Source organism: Pteropus medius, unplaced genomic scaffold (genome assembly GCF_902729225.1).
Source record: "Pteropus medius unplaced genomic scaffold, Ma_sr-lr_union100, whole genome shotgun sequence".
Taxonomy (NCBI): Eukaryota; Metazoa; Chordata; class Mammalia; order Chiroptera; family Pteropodidae; genus Pteropus; species Pteropus medius.
The window spans coordinates 4,118,626-4,138,246 of NW_024347788.1; the positions used below are offsets into that span (position 1 = coordinate 4,118,626).

At 31.9% G+C, this 19,621-nt stretch overlaps 1 pseudogene; it reads left to right on the forward strand.

Annotated features, from left to right (window-relative positions):
* The first annotated feature begins 18,129 nt into the window (after positions 1-18,129).
* LOC120614424 (nucleolar protein 12-like) overlaps positions 18,130-19,621 on the forward strand; it is a 101,895-nt pseudogene continuing 100,403 nt past the window's right edge.

Here is a 19,621-nt window from a genome sequence, read left to right on the forward strand (position 1 = left end):
CACTGGTGCAGTGTTCATAGAAAAAAACTGATAAATACAGAATCAGTAGCAAGTTCATAGATCCACCATTTATTGTAAGGCAACACACAGTAATCTAGGGTGCTAGATTTCCAAGTCCAGAAATGGAACTTGACTCTCGAATTTGAAGTTTTGAATTTGTATGTGGTATGAATAGGGGCCACCATTAGATAGCAATCTGATATGGCATAAATTTTGCATTGGCCTGTATATCCAGTTCAGATTTTGTGGTTGTGGAGATACTGAACTCACTCCTGAAAAGATCATCTTGGAGTCTACACTTCACAGCTATATAAAATAGCAATTATTGGCAGGGTTAGCTATGACAATATTTATATTTTGGGAAAAGACCTGTTCTTCCCTTTGCACTCTCAAGGGTTTGAGGAATAAGCCTGTTAGATGACTAGGATTAAATACCTAAGTACAGGTGTGTATTAAGTTACTGTGAAACTTTATAGGAGGCCAACTTTGGGCAAGTTGACCATTATCTCTCTCTCTTTTTACTTGAGTTGCAAATTATTTCATTTTATTTATTTTATTTTATTTTATTCTATTTTTTTATTTTATTTTATTTTACAAATTATTTAATTTAATTTAATTTAATTTTATTTAAGTAATTTTTCCTTGCCTTAGTATTTGTCTCTCTTTTTCTCCTAGTTTATAATTTCTGAAATAATTTGCTTGTTTTTATTTTTTGTATATAGTTATTTCTAACACATCTTCATTATGAAATGTAACTTTTAGTATTATGAAGGTTCTTCTCACTTTTATTTAATGCTTTAGATGTGAATTCTAAATTGGCTGAAGGTCACATTAGCCACATCTGCTTTCTTTTAATTAGCATTTATCTATCATATGTTTGTGCCTCATTTTCCTTGTCAATGTTTATAAATCTCTTATTTTAAGATTTGTCTCTCAAATGCAGCATAAATTTGGGATTTATCTATAACCTCATTTTCTTTTGAGTAGAAATAACATTATTTTCTATTATATTTGTTTATAAGTGTTTTAAGTATATTTCATTAAGAAATTCATTTTCTTTTGTTTGTGGGTGTATGTGAATTTTCTGATATATAGAAATATATGCATTCTTGTTGTAGTAGTCACTTTTTTTTTAAATTTTACCTTTTTCGAATATCCTTAGTCTGATCATTCTTTTGTTAATATCTATCATTATTAAGCAATGAACCATGATTAAATCAATAGATTTCCTCTTTCCTTCCTCAATTCCTTTATCTCTGTATCTGTACGTATACAACAATTAAAAAAAAATGTTAGTGTTTACTTTGTATTAAAAATACATTTACCCACATATTATTTTATATATAATCAACAATTTAACCAGGAATAGAAGAGGCAATCAGAGAAAACTTATGTGATCTTCGATCTTCTTTTAACTTAACCTTTGCATTTCTAGTTAGTTATATAATTTCTACATAGATAGGGTATATAATATTTATATTCTGATCTGTCATCTAAATCCAACCATTTGACCAACTTTTATTTGTACACTTAAGTGTATTAATTCTCATAATCAGGCTTTTGCAATGCTTTAATAAATGATCTCTTAGATATATTCATAATATTTTTTTCTAAAAAGAATCATAAGAAGATGAGTTCTTAAAAAAAGTCTATAATTCCAAAAAATGAATAACACAATAGTTGCACATAAAATATAATAATATATTGGGTATAAAAATAAAGATATAAAATTGTTCTTTTACTGAGTATTTTATATGTGCATCTCCATGGTTTTCTCGCATAGACTGTTGCTAATATCTTCCCTTTTTGGGACACTGTAACTTAAAGATTTCTTGTCTTTACATAAATGTACTAGATATGGCTCAATGAAATATTCTGGAAATTATCTCCTGGAATACATGGAACCAGAAAAATATGTAAATTAGACTTTTAATATATTTCAGAATTTTAAAAATTACATCTCTTTAAAAAAATTACCGGGTTTTTCAAATTAACTAACAAACAGCTGAAAATATTTAAAGTGTATAATTTTGACATGTGTGTACACACATGTAACCATGACCGCAATCAAGATAAGGAATATAAGTATCACCTAAAAGTGTTTTCTTCATGCCACTGTAATCTCTCTCCTCTGCTTCTCTATATTCTTATTTCTCTGTCTCTGGACAAAAATTGACTTGTCTTCTGCTAATACTGAGCAGTTTGCATTTTCTATGCTTGCATAGAAATGGAATGGCCTGTTATGTGATCTTTTTCTGTGGTTTCTTTTACATACCATAAGTATTGTAATATTTACCTGTTATTGTACATATCAATACTCCATTCCTTTCCATCTAGAGCAATATTCTCTATAAGGAAATAAAATATTTATTTGTCCATTCAATTGTCAATGTACGTTTGGATTGTTTTCATCTTATTGTTATTATTCTTATTTAAACCTTTCTTAAAACCTTACTTTATATGTGTCCTGTCATAATTATGTAAAAAATACTTTAGAGACATCTTAAAACATTTTGCTATTTAATCTAGTTTCCTCTATCCCTTTAAAATTATTGACTACCATCCAGTTAAGTAATTGCCAAATTTAATTATTTTTACAAAAACCTTAGCATTTTTTTCAATTTTTCACATTTTACATTATAAATTGCTCTCTCCTTCTTTAATTTCTCTGTAATCCTAAAATCTTGTTTTTCTCCTTCTCTTTCCTTTTCCTAGTCACTGTTAGTGAAGTATTTCAACCTCACGCTCTCCAAATATGTAGCCTATCAAGAGATTTCCTCTTCAGTGTTATTTTATATATATTTACATAGTATAATTTTATATATTATTCTATTTCTACAGTTCCAAATAACACTGTTATGGACTGAATTCTGCCCCCACCTCCAAAAATTTATATATTGAAGTCCTAACTCTTAATCTAACTGTATTCAAAGAAAGAGATTTTAGAAAATAATTAAGGTTCAATGAGGTCATAAGTATGGGGCCTTAATCAGATAGGACCTGTGAGCTTATTTAAAAAAGAATGGGACACCAGATTTTCTCTCTCCCTGTTAACTATTATTTCTTTATATACCTAAATAATTTTATTAAAATTATCTTCATTTTTATTCATTCATACTCTCTACTGTGACATGAATTATGCTAACACACACTCTGTCTGAAATATTTATTGGATTCTCATTGAATACAGAAAATATCTCAAACCTTTTAGTATCATATTCAACATTTTCCATGATTTCATCACTGCCTCGCTTTTGCCTTCTCCTCAACTCCCATCCTCCTCATATATCATATCTTCTGTTGAACTACACTACTACTTAATTCTCTGACATAACTTACACTTTTTCCGTATTCCTCTAATTGCACGTAGTATTCCTAAGGTTGGGTTTATGTTCCATTTATTACTCTCTTCACATATATTTCACATCTTTATAGGTCTGACTCATGTTCTGACTTTTCTGTAGATCTTTTCTGTTAGTACCATCAGGATTAATATTCACCATTTTTAATATTTATATTATCTTTTAATAAAACATATTGTTCCCATTCCCTAGGACAGGAACCATGCCTAATTCCTGTCACAACCTAAGGGCCCAGTAAATATGTTTTGAATTGAATAATGGTGTATGTTAGAATTATCTCTGCACATATTTAAGCTACTTTACTAGAGTTTTAAGTCCTTGACTCTCTGTAATATGTCATATTCATGCTCATGTCCCATATTTCTCAATAATCCATGGCATAAGTTCATAGATGAATAATTCATTTCCTTAGCTGATTTCTGTTATCTCTTCTGTCCATTACCTGAAGGCATTTACCAACTTGAGTTTGTTTCAATTTACTTTAATCTAAAATTTCATAAATCATTGGTCAAAAGTTTTGATTCCAAATACAAGTCAATCATTAGCTAGAAGTTTTGATCTTTATATAATAAATTATAATTTCCTCAACTCAAAATTTATATGATTGAAGTAGGTATTATCTAGATAATTTGCAAAATTAAATCAATCCAATATTTGAAGAAAAAGAAGACACAAGAAATTTTCTGCCATATTTTTAAATGCCTTTGTATACACCTATCCTTACTAGACACTGGTCCCAGTTTTTAAAATATAGATAATTATGCATTTTTAAAAAGTCTAATTTTATTATATATTTAATGTCATAATTTATAAAACATATATTAGCAATTTATAATTTATTAAACATGAAGCCTCATAGGCTTTCCCTAATTTTCTAGAAGTTTGTATCTAAGCAAATCATAATTAAAATGTTTATCTTAATGTTATCCAAACATTGCAACAATTCACAAAAAAATGTTTAGCTTTCATTATTTTTTTCCATTAATTACTAAGTTCAACCTGTTTTAAACTTTAAAATCTTCATACAATTAAAAATGGCCTTTAATTCTGACAGCAATCTCCCTCACAATATCAAGTTATCTGATAAAATATCCTAACCAATCTCTAAATAACTATGGGAAAGTGTTCATTTTAAATCATCACTTTCAAGTAAACATTTGTATAAACAGATGGGACTTTGTATCATGCCATGAAAGTAAAAACATTTAAGACTTCTGAGAAATGACAAATTTTTAGGATTAAGAATCCCCTTCAATGGTTGTCCTTTCTCTATTCCCCTAGAGGGAAGTTTTATTTTCAATTTATGATGAGCTGTGCTCTAAATTGTTATTGAAATTTTACAGACAAGAAAAGGTTTACTTACAGAGATAAAACTGACATAAACAAATAGGTTAGTGTTTATCTGTATATGTTAAAACTTGTCCTTTAAACAACGTTTACTAGTAAATCAAAGTATAGATTTTAATTTAGGGCTAGAGTTACTAAGCAAAGCTTCCTGGTAATTAAGGATCCAATATATGAATAAATATTGTCATTGTGTCATTGCGGAGTAAATAAGACACTCTGGACTATTTATAGGCCCAAATAACTTGCAGTCATATTAGAACTTTCATCTTATATTGTTTTAATGATTAATTTCTACTAATTAAATTTATAATCTTGCTGTTGTACTTTTATTGTTAAAATAAACAAAACATATTAAATTGATATTTTCTAAATTTAATACTAACAAGAAATGATAAAAATGTTATTTATAATCTGATCTAAATTTATAAATAAATTTTAAAAGTGAAAAGAGTATAATTAGAAAGCAATCATTTTCATAAATAGTGAAATATTTTTGATTTCCTAAATCTTGCTTATTTCCTTTCCATCTATGACCATACTTGACTGAAAATTTACAAATAAGACAATAACTCTTATTTATCATATCAAATTTCATACAGCAACCTGAGATAGGATAAACTTCATAAATTAGCTAATCTGTACATTTGATTTCAGTTTATTAGATTTTTGATGTTAATCGACTATTTTCACTGTTTTATTCTTTCAAACATTAGTAATAATAGAATCTCAAACTTTCGCTTTAAAATATATTCTGAATTTATTCAAGGTGAGTAAAGTCTGTTTAGCAGAGTATTATACCACAACCAATTAATCAAAACTATTTTAAAAGAAGATGAGAACCTAGATATATATTTAGTTACAAACAAAATTATTTTTAAATGAATCAATTATTACTGAATACTTCTATTCTTTTCAAAAAGTTATGAATTCATATTTCTACAAAATAGCAACTCTTATTTTTACTTTTAAATAATTGCTTACAATAGTTAATGCTTAGTTCTCTTTCACATACAGATTACTATCATAAATTACTGAAGTCATTTCCAGGTATTGATATTGAGAATATCTTAATAGTTTCTAAACTATCAACAATTATTTAACAGTAAATATTTTAATATCTTAGATAGTATTTCTATTATTTTATTCTTTTAAATATTAGTCACAGCATATGATGTCCAATACTCTCAAGTTTTCTGATTCTTTCGATAAACAATTATCATTTTGAATAACTTGAAACAACTCATGTTTTGTAAATAATAGTTCCTTTAATTTCTATAACAGTATTATTAAAGCAGGTATTATTAATTTACTTCACACACAAGATAACCAAATGCCAAAAAGGAGGAAAATACTAGCATAAGGTAGCACAGCAAGCAACTGACAGAACACAAATTTTCCTTTGCATGATGAGCATCCTGGTGCTTTCAACCTCACTGTACATCTTAGAGACACTCCAAAAGACATATGCAATGCTACTGTGCCATGCGAGCTTCTGCTGGAGGTCTGTGTTTAAGAAAGCCTCGGTTCTTTTATATACTGGCTTATTAAGTCTACCTATTTTCACAACTCATGAATGCTAGGACATTTAATAATAAATACTGAAGTTTATAAATGTTCAGAGCAGTATCAAATTCCTAATGTCAACTTGATCTATCCCTCTAACAGCTAGTCATCTCCTCACGGAAGTTCGCCCAGGCAGTAATGCAGCCTTACTCTAAAGATGTTGAATCTCAAGCCAAAATAACACTGTAGTCTTTAAATTATTATGAAAAATATAATATATTTAAGGTAATTTATTAAACAGGCATATCGTCTGTACAAACGTTATTTTAAAAATTGCTTTTATCTGAAGTCACCTAGCTGTCATAAACTTACTGTGAAATGTAAAAATGCTAACTGTATTATGAATAATAAATCAATGAACTGAATGTTTCTGATGATGATGCATTTGGGTCTGTTTCTTTTAAAAGGTGCTGAAGTACACTTTCAAAAATGAACATAAGTGTGATTAGTTTGAAATTCAATGAATTTTCATAAACCGAAAAAATCCAAGTAAAGAGAATTCTGATAAAAGAATAGATATTATCAACACCAGAGAAACCTATCCACATGTGATTCTATCATTAGCCCTCAGCAATAACACTATCATGATTTATAAAAACCAGGTTTACCCATTTTATATAAAAAGGACATACTCTTTTGTGACTGGGTCTTTTATTCAGTATTATGTTTGTGAAATTTATCCACTGGGTCATGGACACACACACCATTAGCACCACACACTGCTGATAAAAGAAATTTTTGTAGGGGAGGGGAAGAGGACTCAAAGGCAGAGAAGTAGTAGAGTGCCTGCAATCCCCTTCACTCTGCTTATTCCACAGCATTGACGGGACAGACATGGTTGATTTGCACCATAGTCAAGGTTCCAGCTGACATGAAGCAGGAAATACTTCAAGGATGAGAGCGAGAGCCCCACACAGACACTAGAGTATTTATTTGAAAATTAGTGGCCTAATAAGGCCTTATGTAACACCTAGTTTCTGTAAGTAACAAGATAACTTCCTTCACCATATATTTGACCCCTTTACCCTTTTCTATCGGACCTTCCTTACACTCCGATAACCACCGTTCTGCTGTCTGTGTCTATAAGTTTTTGTTTGTCTTGTTCATTGGTTGCTTTCAGTTTTATATCTCACATAAGATTGAAATCATGTGATTCTTGACTTTCTCATTCTGACTTATTGTTGCTTAGCATGATATTCTCAAGATCTACCCATGTGGTCACAAGTGAAAATCAAAACCACAGTGAGATACCACCTCATACCTATTATAATGACTATTACCAAAAGACAAGTAATGACAAGTGTTGGGGAGGATGTGGGGGAAAAGGAACCCTCATACACTGCTGGTGGGAATGTAAATAGGTGCAGCCACTATGGCAAACAGAATGAAGGTCCCTCAAAACTTAAGAATAAAATTATCATATGGCCCAGCAACCTCTCTTCTGGGTACCTACCCCCCAAATTTTAAAACATTTATTTGTAAAGATATATGTATCCCTCGTATATACACAATTGAATATTACTCAGATATAAGAAATGGTAAAATACTGCCATTTGTGGCAACTATAACTTTTTTACCTCATTAATTTTCAGAGTTTTTAACAATACATACTGGTAATGAGTCCTTTGTTGCCTATTTATAGCAAATATTGTCTTCAGTGGTGAGGCTTTTTGCATTTTCCTGATGACTTACTTTGAATAACATTGTGGTGCATAATTTTATACATTTTATATATGTCTGTATGTGTAATTTAATTTATATGAAGTATAAATGACTATGGTTCAATTTATTACTTATTAGTCTTATCTAAGAAATATTTGTCCAAGCAATATATTCTATTTTTTCCTAAATGTTTTAGTTTTTTCTTTCATATTTAAGTCTATAAAATATCTGAAATTCTTTTCTTTTTTTTTTTGCATGACTATGTGTGTAAGATATGATGTAATTTTCAAAATTCTTATTTTTCATATAGATAGCTAATTTACTTGGAACCATTTATTGAAAAGGCCATATGAATTTAGCCTTTAAATATTTGAAGGAGCTGGCCCATATTTAAAACTTTTCTCCCTTTGCTCCACTCATAACTAAGTCACCTCACACACCAATCACTGGACATGAATGGCATTATATGCTAGGTATAAAAAAGTGAGATCGCCAGCAATCCTAATGAGAGTAAAAGTATATAGAGGATAAAATATATTTTTAATGACCCTGGGTTCTTAAATGCAGTAAAAATAATTCCTAGAAAAATAACTAGCCAAAACCGAGGCAAGAAAACATCTGGACCATTCTATAAATTAAATAAATCGATCCACTGTCAAATATATGTCCACATCTATAGTCTAGCAATTGCCATCCTACAGTATAAATGTTTGTTCCTCACCCTACTGATCTAAATAGAAAATTCTAAAAAGGCCAGCAAATATGTACAGAACTCATAAGCAATTTTTCAAGTATTTTAGACTTAAATATGAACAAGACTCTCCAATATGATCATTTTTCAGTTGTTTGCTCTCCAGGATGTAAACCCTTTGTACAGGAATCATATTCATTCATATTCGTATTCTCTCTCCTCTCTTTCTCTCTCCTTCCCTCTTTCCCTCCCTCCCTCCCCTTCCCCACATACCTCAACAGTGATATTTTAGGCAGTATTGCAACAACTTCCTGATACAGAGTTATCAGAACTTATACTTAAAATCTTGATATATCTTATTTTTGAAGAAATAATTTTTGGAATCTTAGCCTAGACTGTATGGCCCCAGCTCTCAATGATATTTTGAGTTTCTCAACAATATTTAGAGTTTCTCAACTATTTATTTATTTAATCACACAGAATAGGCTTTGGTTATTTACAACTAAGATCGTTTGCTGATACACAGTTTTATACATGTATTTATTGCGGGCAAAAAAAACTTTAGGAACATTATGGGAAGTTGGTATTTGTTATCTGGGCTGTTTGTGGCTGAAGGCAGAGAACATTCAGGTTGGATTAAGACATGAGGTTCTGGCAGTCCATGATATTCAGTGACAAAACAGCTAATTAAATTATTACCTGTGGTCACTTCGAATGAAGAGTCTATCAATGACAAAGTTTTGAGAGATTGAGTCGCCTCTCGAAAAGGACAGAATGAAGGACACGCAGAATTCAAGGCTCTAGGGTGGGCTGGCTGCTTTTAATTTTGGTGGACAGCTTAAAGGGAATGCCTACCAAGCTCCAGGTTCTAAATTCTCAGTTTAAAATTCAGACAACCCAGGATTTTCAGCGTCTTTTGTTTCTTTTTGCCTCTAGGCTAAGATAGATGGAAATCAAACTAAAGGTTTTCCTAAGGGTTTTCAATTTATGTAGGTTGAATTAACAATGCGACAATGCATCAAAAGTGACAGATCTTTGATAGAGAAAGAATAAAACACTGAATGTAGGTATAAGGACATATTGAGACATTTAGATGTCTTAAAATACACCAAATAGCTAGACTCCAGATCAACTTTTATTTCCAACAGAGATATTACCCCTATCTGATGTGACTATTCCTATTCTACTAAAAAATCTTAAAATTATTTGAACAAGAGCAGTTTCTTACAAAGCGAAGTTAAGCTTTACCACATTCCATGTATAAAGCTTATTTGTTGTCTTCAGACTTATAACTAAAATTATATTTCAGCAGATTCATAAAGTTATATGTTCAAACACAAGAGAACCAAGAGCTGTAATCAGAAAAGAATGCAGGAATATAAGTTTGGAAAATACACGAGATAATGCATTTCATGTATTTTTCTTTATGCCAAAAGAAAAAAAGAAAGAACATAATTTTTAGTAAAACTTTATAATTTGGGTTCGCTGATAAAAATTCTGGACTTGTTGTGCTAGCTTATGTAGATATAATATTTACTTGGATGGTTAACTGAAATCTTGATTCAAAGATCATTCATGCTAACATATGAAAAATCCTTTGAATTTCTAGGAGGAGGGAAAACATTATTCTGTTAATACTTGGAAAGTTGGGATCAATAGACATACTAGATGACCAAATATATGAAGTTATGTGTTAATAAAACAAACGAAAATGATAAGGTGGCCAATTTAGCGTTGATATTAGAGGTCTAATGATCTTGGGATATTATGTAATAAATTATCCAAGGTAATGTACAAAGTACTGCCCTAAGCAGTCTTTATTTTTAAACTACACATCATACAAATTGTATCATTGAGGAATTTAGAAACAGAACATATACCATTTGAGTGTGCCACCCACAATTGTATACTGGAAAACCTGGAAGGTATCTATCTACCTTTGTGTGTGATCTAGAAGAGGTGAAGGTTATCAGTCTGCTTCAGACTGTGGCATTCTCATCTCTACTACTTGACCACTTTGACAGAACAGACACAATGTTTGCACTACATAGTTTCATCTACTGAGCAACTTCAGGCTCACCATATAAAGTCAAGAAAATATAAATGGTACACCCAGAATTAGGGAGCACCCAACCTTCTCAATTAAACATGATGACCCTGACAATTACATGGCAGAGGAAGATTCTCTTCAAATCTTTAAGAAACTCTTACAGGAAATCCAAAGTAGATTGTCCTAGAGTTTTGGAAAAAATTCATGACCTTTTTTGGTGGAAAAAAGTGGGTCTTTTTAGAACGTTGTTCATAGATTTTCTAGGTACTGGTAGAAAATGAATGCTTTACTCTGAGACTCCAGGTGACCGACCTTACCCCTTGAGTGTCCATCATGAGTTGGTGTTATTTGATCCTTAAATACAGGCATGCCCAGCAATATACATTATTAAGCATTAAAGATAGGACCAGGTTCAAACAGGCTTTGAAGGCACAAGTAGGTTGCATAAGCATATAGCTCATTATCTAAAATACCTGTTCTACCACTCTTCCCTCAATCTATACTGACAACTTCATGGGTATTACTCATATACAAATGATGCAGAAAAAGAATATTAAGTTCATTTTAAAGATAGACCTATACAATTTTCTATCATCAGCAAGGAAAGAGATACTCAGATATTTAAGCTCAAATGAGATGATAGTGGAGAAAGGAAATCCTCCTAGGCTGAAAATGACTTATCTCAGGGCTACCTTTATTAGAAATAAAAGATGGCTAGATGTAAGGATCTCCACCATTTGGGGCTAATATTTTGAAGACATTTTAAGTGAGTTGGCAAGAGTAATACTGGAGTTTTACTGATGAGCTTTGGGGTAGAGCTAAGCAAATGATTTCTTTTATATCTTCCAGGAATGTGATACTTTTGTCCCGTGTGAACGCTCAGCAAAGGCTTCAGCTGTTATGAAGCCTGTGAATGCCAACTATCTTTTTTACCCCATCACACTCAATTCTCACCCAAGGGGCTCATATACCAAGAGATAGTGGTGGCCGGGGCAAACATTATACAGAGCCCAACACTGATTCATTTTATTAACGCTGACTGGATTAACAACTCTAGTAGATGTGTAACTTGCCAGTGACATGAACCAATCCTATGTGTCACCATACCGTCAAGCAGCTCCCATGGTGGCATTTTTTTTACAATAAATATTTTTCATCATGGGAAAGAACCATTATTGATTTGTAATTATCATTGTATGTATCACATTTTAGTTAGTATGACCTTATGCAAACTTACTGAATGTGCTATTCAATATCATGATTGACTCCATAATAATGCTTATGACCAAAATAAAGATTTTAAAAGTTAAAAATATAAGGTTTTATACAATTATTTATAGGATTCATTGATGTTTACATGTTCACCATCTTTCTGAAGTAACTACCCTGGAATATATTGCAATTAATATTAAAAACATATTTAATATTCTAACTAGGTGAACACGACTTGAAAACTTTATTTTTTATCCTGAAAAATAGCAATATAGGGTGTAATTCTCCCTCCTAGCAAGAATACATGGATCCAGAGGGAAAGAAATAGAAATGGAAGAGATAAATTTCATTATCACATCAAAGACCTAACTGAGAATGTATGGCTTACTCTTTGTGATCTAAGACTCTACTTGTTCGCTGGTCTTAAACCAAAAGTAGAATTATACAATCTTTATACAAAGATTATATACAAAGTAATACAAGAGTATTTCTTTCACACAGCAAGTCGTTTTAAGCAGCACATTCTTCTAGAAGAATAGAACAAAAATGAATTACTGTCTAATAATTAATCCTTACTCTAAAGGGAAAATGTAGCCCCTTTTGTTTAATAGAAAAAGAAGGGAGTATGGATGAAGTCAGAAGACTCCCTGGGACCATCTAGTACCGCTACATCCAGTAATTGCATTTAATGGAATATAACACCCACCTCACGCAGGCAGGGCCATAAAACTCGGTAATGAAGAGTTGGAATAGCCTACTAGATAAAGTGTTCTCTGCTGCTGCCTGAGAGCAAAGGAAGCAAGGAATAAAGGAGAAGGCAGCTGAAAATACCATCCTTGGCCTGTGACCAGCTCTAGCAATGAGGATATAATGGTAACTTCTTCACCTTTCTTTTAACATTTAAAACTCTTTAGTTTATAACTTTAAATACCTTTCAAATATTTTTTTGATTTTCACATGCATTTTCCAAATACAGGATATCACCATTTAGAGAGGCAACAATAATCTCATGCTGAGGTACCCAAGCCCACAGTAGATGGCAACCATGTGCTCCCAGTTACTCAGGCCACAATTCTTGGGAATGTAAGTCCCCTTTCTCATGTTCTATGACCAACTTTAAAAAAAAAAAATCCTGTGCGATCCAGCTTTGAAACATATTATCATATTATTTCTTCCATCTTCCTTTATTACCACTGACAAAGATTCTCTCCTTGACTACACTCTAGATAGTCTCTTCTGAATTATATTAGTCACCGTCCTTCATAGGGACCCAGACTCACGTCCCTCAACAGTCCAGTTCCAGCAATCATCCTGCTAAGTCAGTTTAATCTTCACCATCAATATCTGAATACCTTCCATACATAATTTAGTTCCTAATCCTCCACTGTCACCTGGGGTGATGTCTGATCACCCTAACCTACTTCAGCAAGAATCCTGTTTGGTTGATTTAGCCAGAATCCCCCATTACCCTTGATGTTTCATCTTAATAATTTTCTATCCACTAAACCTCACCCTGCTCCTTGCCTATAAATTCCCACTTTTCCTTGTTTTCCTTGCTTTATTCAGAATTGAGCCCAATCTATCACCCCTACTGCAAGAGCCCATGGTAATGCTCCTCTGAAAAACTCTGCTGTACTATTCTTGAAAAGTGTCATGAATATTATGTTCTTTAACACCACCCATGCCCACTCCTCCATGAACCATTGCTGACCTAATCACAAGCTTCCACATTCATCTATAAGGTTGCCATTTGCCTCATTAGAGTCATTTCTTAAATTAGCAGCCAATATTTTCCTTTCAAAAGGTAAGCCATATATGTTATTATTCTGTTTAAAACTCTCCATGGGCTTACTGTACAATACACAGAATTAAATACAAAGTCATGTATTTCAAGCCAAAATTTAGACCAAAATTTATCCACTATCTGGCTTTTGCTTTGACCAGTCTGATTTTTTCTCTTTCCACTTTCTTCCTCTTTAATTCAATTAAAGAAATATTGACCACTTTTCAGAATTAATCTGTTTCCTAAGTCTCAATTGTCCCCCTGTAGGTCAAAGGAAGATGTTTCTTAACCATATTCCACTCCAAATTTTTTTTAACCTATTGAAAATTAGAGGGGGAAAAGTAGTAATAGTATTATGTATTTGTTCATATTAACTAAACATATTTTTGTTAAATATATCTCTGCCCACTTTAAAATATATATAAAATGGATGGAGAAAAATATACCATGCTTACACTAATCAAAAATACATCATACTAACACTAACCAAAATAATAGCTATATTAATTTCAGATGTAGTAGACTTCAAAGCAAGAGAAGTTATAAAGGATAAAGAAAGGCTTTATATAATGATAAAAGGGTTAATTCTCCAAGAAGACATAACAATCCGTAATATGTGTGTGCCTAAGAACACAGTGTTCAATTACACAAAACAAAAATTAATGGAACTGCGAGGTGAAATAGATAAATCAATTGTCATAGTTGGAAAACTCAACACCTCTCTATAAGAAATGGCCAGATCCACAGGCAGAAAATCAATAAGAGCATAGCTGAACTCCACAATGCCATTAGCTTTTCCCAACCTGACTTATCGATTCAACGCAATATATATCTCTGTTCTGAGTTTTACAAAAGCCTCCCACTAAGGGCAAGGTGAAATCATGGGTGGAAGATCATATAAGAGTGATCATATTATAGAGATTATTATATTGGAAATATTTTAAGTAAGAAATGAGAACTTGGAGGTTTTCCAGGAAACTTAAACTTTTCCATATGACTAGGTAAACATTTTTTTAAATTCTAAATGAATCAGAATTCTATTCTTCAACATGCCAGTAAAATAGTGTTTGAAGACTACAGTAGATTATATTAATGACTTCACTATTTTAATCACCCATGTATCTACGGGCTTTGTTACTTGACTTTATTGTTCGTCTTATTTAAAATGTTTTCTCCACCCTTTGATTCTGACTTTTGTCAATGACCAACTTAAGCCAATTGAATGTTTGTATGTACAAGTTGACTGATGGCTGAAAAAGTGCACGTGCAGTTGGGATGTCCTTCCTGTACTTCAGGCAAGCCCAGGAGAAGAACGTCTCTGGGCCACCTCGCAGTGCCCAAAGGGGGATGAAGGGCATGTGGAGCACAGCTGAAGTTAGCCGAAAACCCATAAGAAAATGCCAGAGTTGTTTGTGCACCCAACCAAACTATATTAAATCATTCTTTTTTCTTCAAAACATCGATAACTTTTTATATACAGATTTTTGTGAAGGTGCTCAGAGCATAAACTATTTTTTATTTCCTTTTTGTTATTTATTATAATAGAAAATATAACAAAACAAAAGGTAAAGGCCATGCTGTAGCTTTCAGAAATGAATTTTAAATAAAAGCTCAATGACAGTTTCCCTAAAAAAGAACAAGAGCCTAGTGAGAACCAAGGATGGTAGTAGAGAAAATTCTGGCGGCCATTTTTTGGGAGTTTGAGTGGAAAGAAAAAGAGCAGGGGTTATTAGAGAACTTGACAGGTGAAGAGAGAGTCTCAGAAAGATGAAAGAGATCTATTTGCCATATCTACTCACTCTTCCTTTCTTTTTCTACCCAGTTTACTCTTCTATTCAAAGTCCTGGTATTTATGATCATTTTTCTCCATAACCTTTTTACCTGTCCTTGCTAGTCAAGATCTACCCTATACCACAGGAGTCCCCAAAAGGGACTTTTGGGGGTGGCAGCAGAACAAAAATGGGAGTCAGTAATTAAGGAGCCTAGAGAGTTCTGAATCTTCGAGTACTTTTGCTAAATTTATAAATGTACATTGTCATAGAAATAAATTCATTCTGGCTGTTCAAATTTTAAAGCACTCAATATGTTATTAAGGGTCAAGTTCATTATTGAAGGAACACACTCTGATAGGCAAAACGAGAAAATTTCAACTTCGTGTATAACACTGCTAATATAAGATAATGTGTTCTATACATTATTGTAACTTTCACACCATTGAATTGCTTTAGAATCCCACCTATTCTTAATTGAAGGCTGCCTGCATGTATTTTTAAAAATAGTTTTAAAAATCTCATCTTGAAAATGCATTAAATGCATAAAATCACCAATAAAATTCTGTGGATGAAATGAAAGATATATTTTCTTAAGACTTTTTTATTATTTAATATTTTATTCTGATTATTTAAAAATAAGTTAAATTTGGAGAGTCCAAATATAGAGATAAGTGAATGACAAAATACCTGAATTATGCTATATTTTGTCACCATCAAGTGAAAATGAAGAATTATATAATAGTAATTTATTAGTCACTAAACACCAAAATTCAGAGGCAAATATAAGTTAAGCATTTTTAGTGCCAAAATAGAAACTAGTTTAGCATCTGTATTACATTCAAATATCTTTATTCTTTGAAGTAACATGGTTTGAAAGAGAGAGACTACTTTTGGTTATTTTACCATTTTTAAAGATGACAAACTTAAATTTATAAGGAGGAAGTAGTGGGAAATGACTACATAAAAACAAATATTTTTTAAATGGGACCTGAAGCAAGGAAAAATCTCTAGAGATTTTCAGACTTGAACATACAACTGTCAAAATTAGAATTTCAGAAACAAAAAAGAATATGAATTATAGAAAGTCACAAATGTTATTCTTTGTAATACTATAAAAACAGTTCACTGGAACAATTTATTGAAATGTATGTCTTGTACAAGCCATCGCTAGGCAATAGAAACATCAAATCACTAACCGTGAGACTTGTTTTCTCATATTATAACAGAGAAAGAAAAAATATCCACATTGATGAGGTATGCCACTTTTTCTAGTCAAACTTTAATTTGTTGGGGAAAGAATTTATATGTCTGAAGTTTTCATGTTGGGTGTAACTCCTACCATATATTAAGAGCTTAGTTAAGATTTACTGGTTTATTCAAATAAAATTACTCATTTGGTTATTTTATATTTATTTGTTTTTTTTTTCAAGAATAATCTAGACTTTTAAAATTTAAACCTATTAATTAAAATCATGAGTATTGTAAAAAATAAAAAAAAAAATCATGAGTATTGTATCATCAATCTACCTACCTATCCTTAAAGCCCTATGTCATGCAACATAAATGATAAACACATGTGTCAAAAGAGGCCTGCCTTCAAAGATCTTGACATAAATAGATGTCATAATTAGATGGAACTATTTTTTTTTTGTTTTTTTGTTCTTTATAGGCTCAAATAGAATATAAAAACAACAAATGTGAAATGTCATGAACACTTCAATGGATGAAAAAAGTAAGGCTAACACCTCTTGGCCCTACGTATTTAGAACCCCTATAGAACCATGTCCCAATAATCACTAATGCATTTATTTATCCAGATACATCTACTAGCTCTTCCTAAACACATTTACATTCATCACTAAAAGTTTATAGCAAATTGATCTTCCCCTGTCATCCATTCCATGCTTCTAGAGTCCAAGTAGAGTCTTACCTCTTCCTCAGGGACTTTCCTGATCACTCTTCTTTTGCTTTATTGTTGAATTTCTATAAAATAACTATTCTGTTCTTTTTTGAGAACATAATATCGTGCATTTAATTGTTTGGTGAACATGTGGTTCTACTTTTGCAATTACATATCGCACACCTGGAAACTAAATTCATGACTAATATTTTATTTACATTTCTCTCAGTATGAAAAATCAAAATGTGTCAAAAGCTTTCCTAGAATACCTGATTTGAATAAATAAATAATAAATGCATACAGCTGAGCACTTATTTTTACCTAGGATTAAATTGTAAACATACACATGTGCATCTGTATGTTTAGGCAAAATAATGGGTGATTCTGTGATATTTATCTCAAATAAAAAACTTTAGGTCTTTGAAATTATTGCTTTTAGTCTTTAGTTTTAATGGGTATCTCTTTACTCCTTATACTCACTAGGATCATTTATTTAAATACCAGTGCACATAGTATGAAGTAAATCAAATTATATTTGAATGTTTTAAGTGAGGCTTATAATCACAATAATAGCTGCATTCAATGTACTCTTTTTAGACTTTTAATAATGATAGCATTTATAAGCAGAAACGGTGTTTATTTCTGCTTATTATTTAGTTTTTGTTTTTAGCTGACTTTATATTTTCGACATAGGATAAGTACTCTGCAAATAATCATTTCTTCATTTTCCAGAATTGAGTCAAGATAATCTTCTTCATGTTCTGGAATATCTTCTAATATTTCCTTGATGACTTCTGTGTCCATACCTTCATTTGTTGAGTCACTAGAGGTACCTGCAGAATCTGAAGGGGGCATTGATGGCATTGATGAAGAATCTTCCACCAAGATCTGTAGGTCAGGAGTCTGAGCTGCCAGCTGGATGTTTCACTTGAATGATCTCAGAGCAGCTTTGACCACTACCACATTTAAGTCCACATATACCACTTTGTCAATATTTTCCAGGGAAGGACTTTCCTGATGGTTGTTGGTTTCAGGATAAAAATCCTTTAAACATCATTATCTGAGAATTACTGAGAATCATCTCCAGGTCTTTGCCAAGGTTCCCACTGGCCTGAGGGAGGTATGCTTGGCTGAAGATCTCTCTTTTGAGTCTCCCTTCACTGTCAGGGCATCCAGCAGGTCCCTGACATTGAACTGAATGCAGTAGGGGAGGCCACAGTGTGCTTTCATTCTGGGTAAGGCTTACGTGCTACTCCAATCCTCATTCTATGCACTTTAATTATATGTCAGTGACCATAACAAATGCTCTACTAAGTCTTTGAATTCTGTCTCATTACACACACAAAAAAATAATAACTAAAAATAATAATTTTAGTTATTTGGGGAATGACATTTCTGAAATTTATGAAGTTAACAAGAAAGTTATAAATCCAGAATTGAGAATGTTGACACATAATTTTCTTGTTTCTACCATTAAAATCCTTGACTTTTTTTTTTTATTGTGGTGATTGTTTTTATATTTCAGCGCCTACATCTTGGTTTTCATTGAGTAATAGAAAGACAGCAGAAGGGAAGGGCCTTTGCCATTTAACTTACAGCTAGCTGGAATTCAACCATTCCTCACTAAGTGGGAAACCCTATCTGTGAAGCTTCTCATCAAAGCAATAGAGCATAATTAAGTTGCTCGGGTAGCAGGGAGTAAGCACATAAGAACACTATAATATATGTCCAGTAGGGCAACATGAGCACAAAGAAAAGGGACTATGCTGCAAAATTTTTTAAATTGAATTTATTGGAGTGACTTTGGTTAGCGAAATTATATAGGTTTCAAGTGTATGATTTTATAATACATCGTCTGTGTACTGCATGGTGTGTTCACCACCTAAAGTTAAATATCCTGCAGTGACCATACATTTGATCCCCTTTACACTTTTCTAGCTCTCCCAATTTTCTCTCTGGTAACCACTAAACTGTTTCTTGTATCTATGACTTGTTGTTTAATTTTCTTGTGTGTTTGTTGCTTTCTGTTTTATATCCCATTTATGATTAAATTAATACGGTTCTGACTATTTCTATCTGACTTATTTCACTTAGCGTGATACTCTCAAGATCATCCATGTTGTCATGAATGGCAGTATTTCATCTTTCATGGCTGAGTAATTTTCCAATATATATATGTACCATCTCTTTTTCATTCAATCATCTATCAAAGGAAACTTTAATTGTTTCCAAGTCTTCACCATCATGTTTAATGCTGCAATAAATATAGAAGTTTGTAT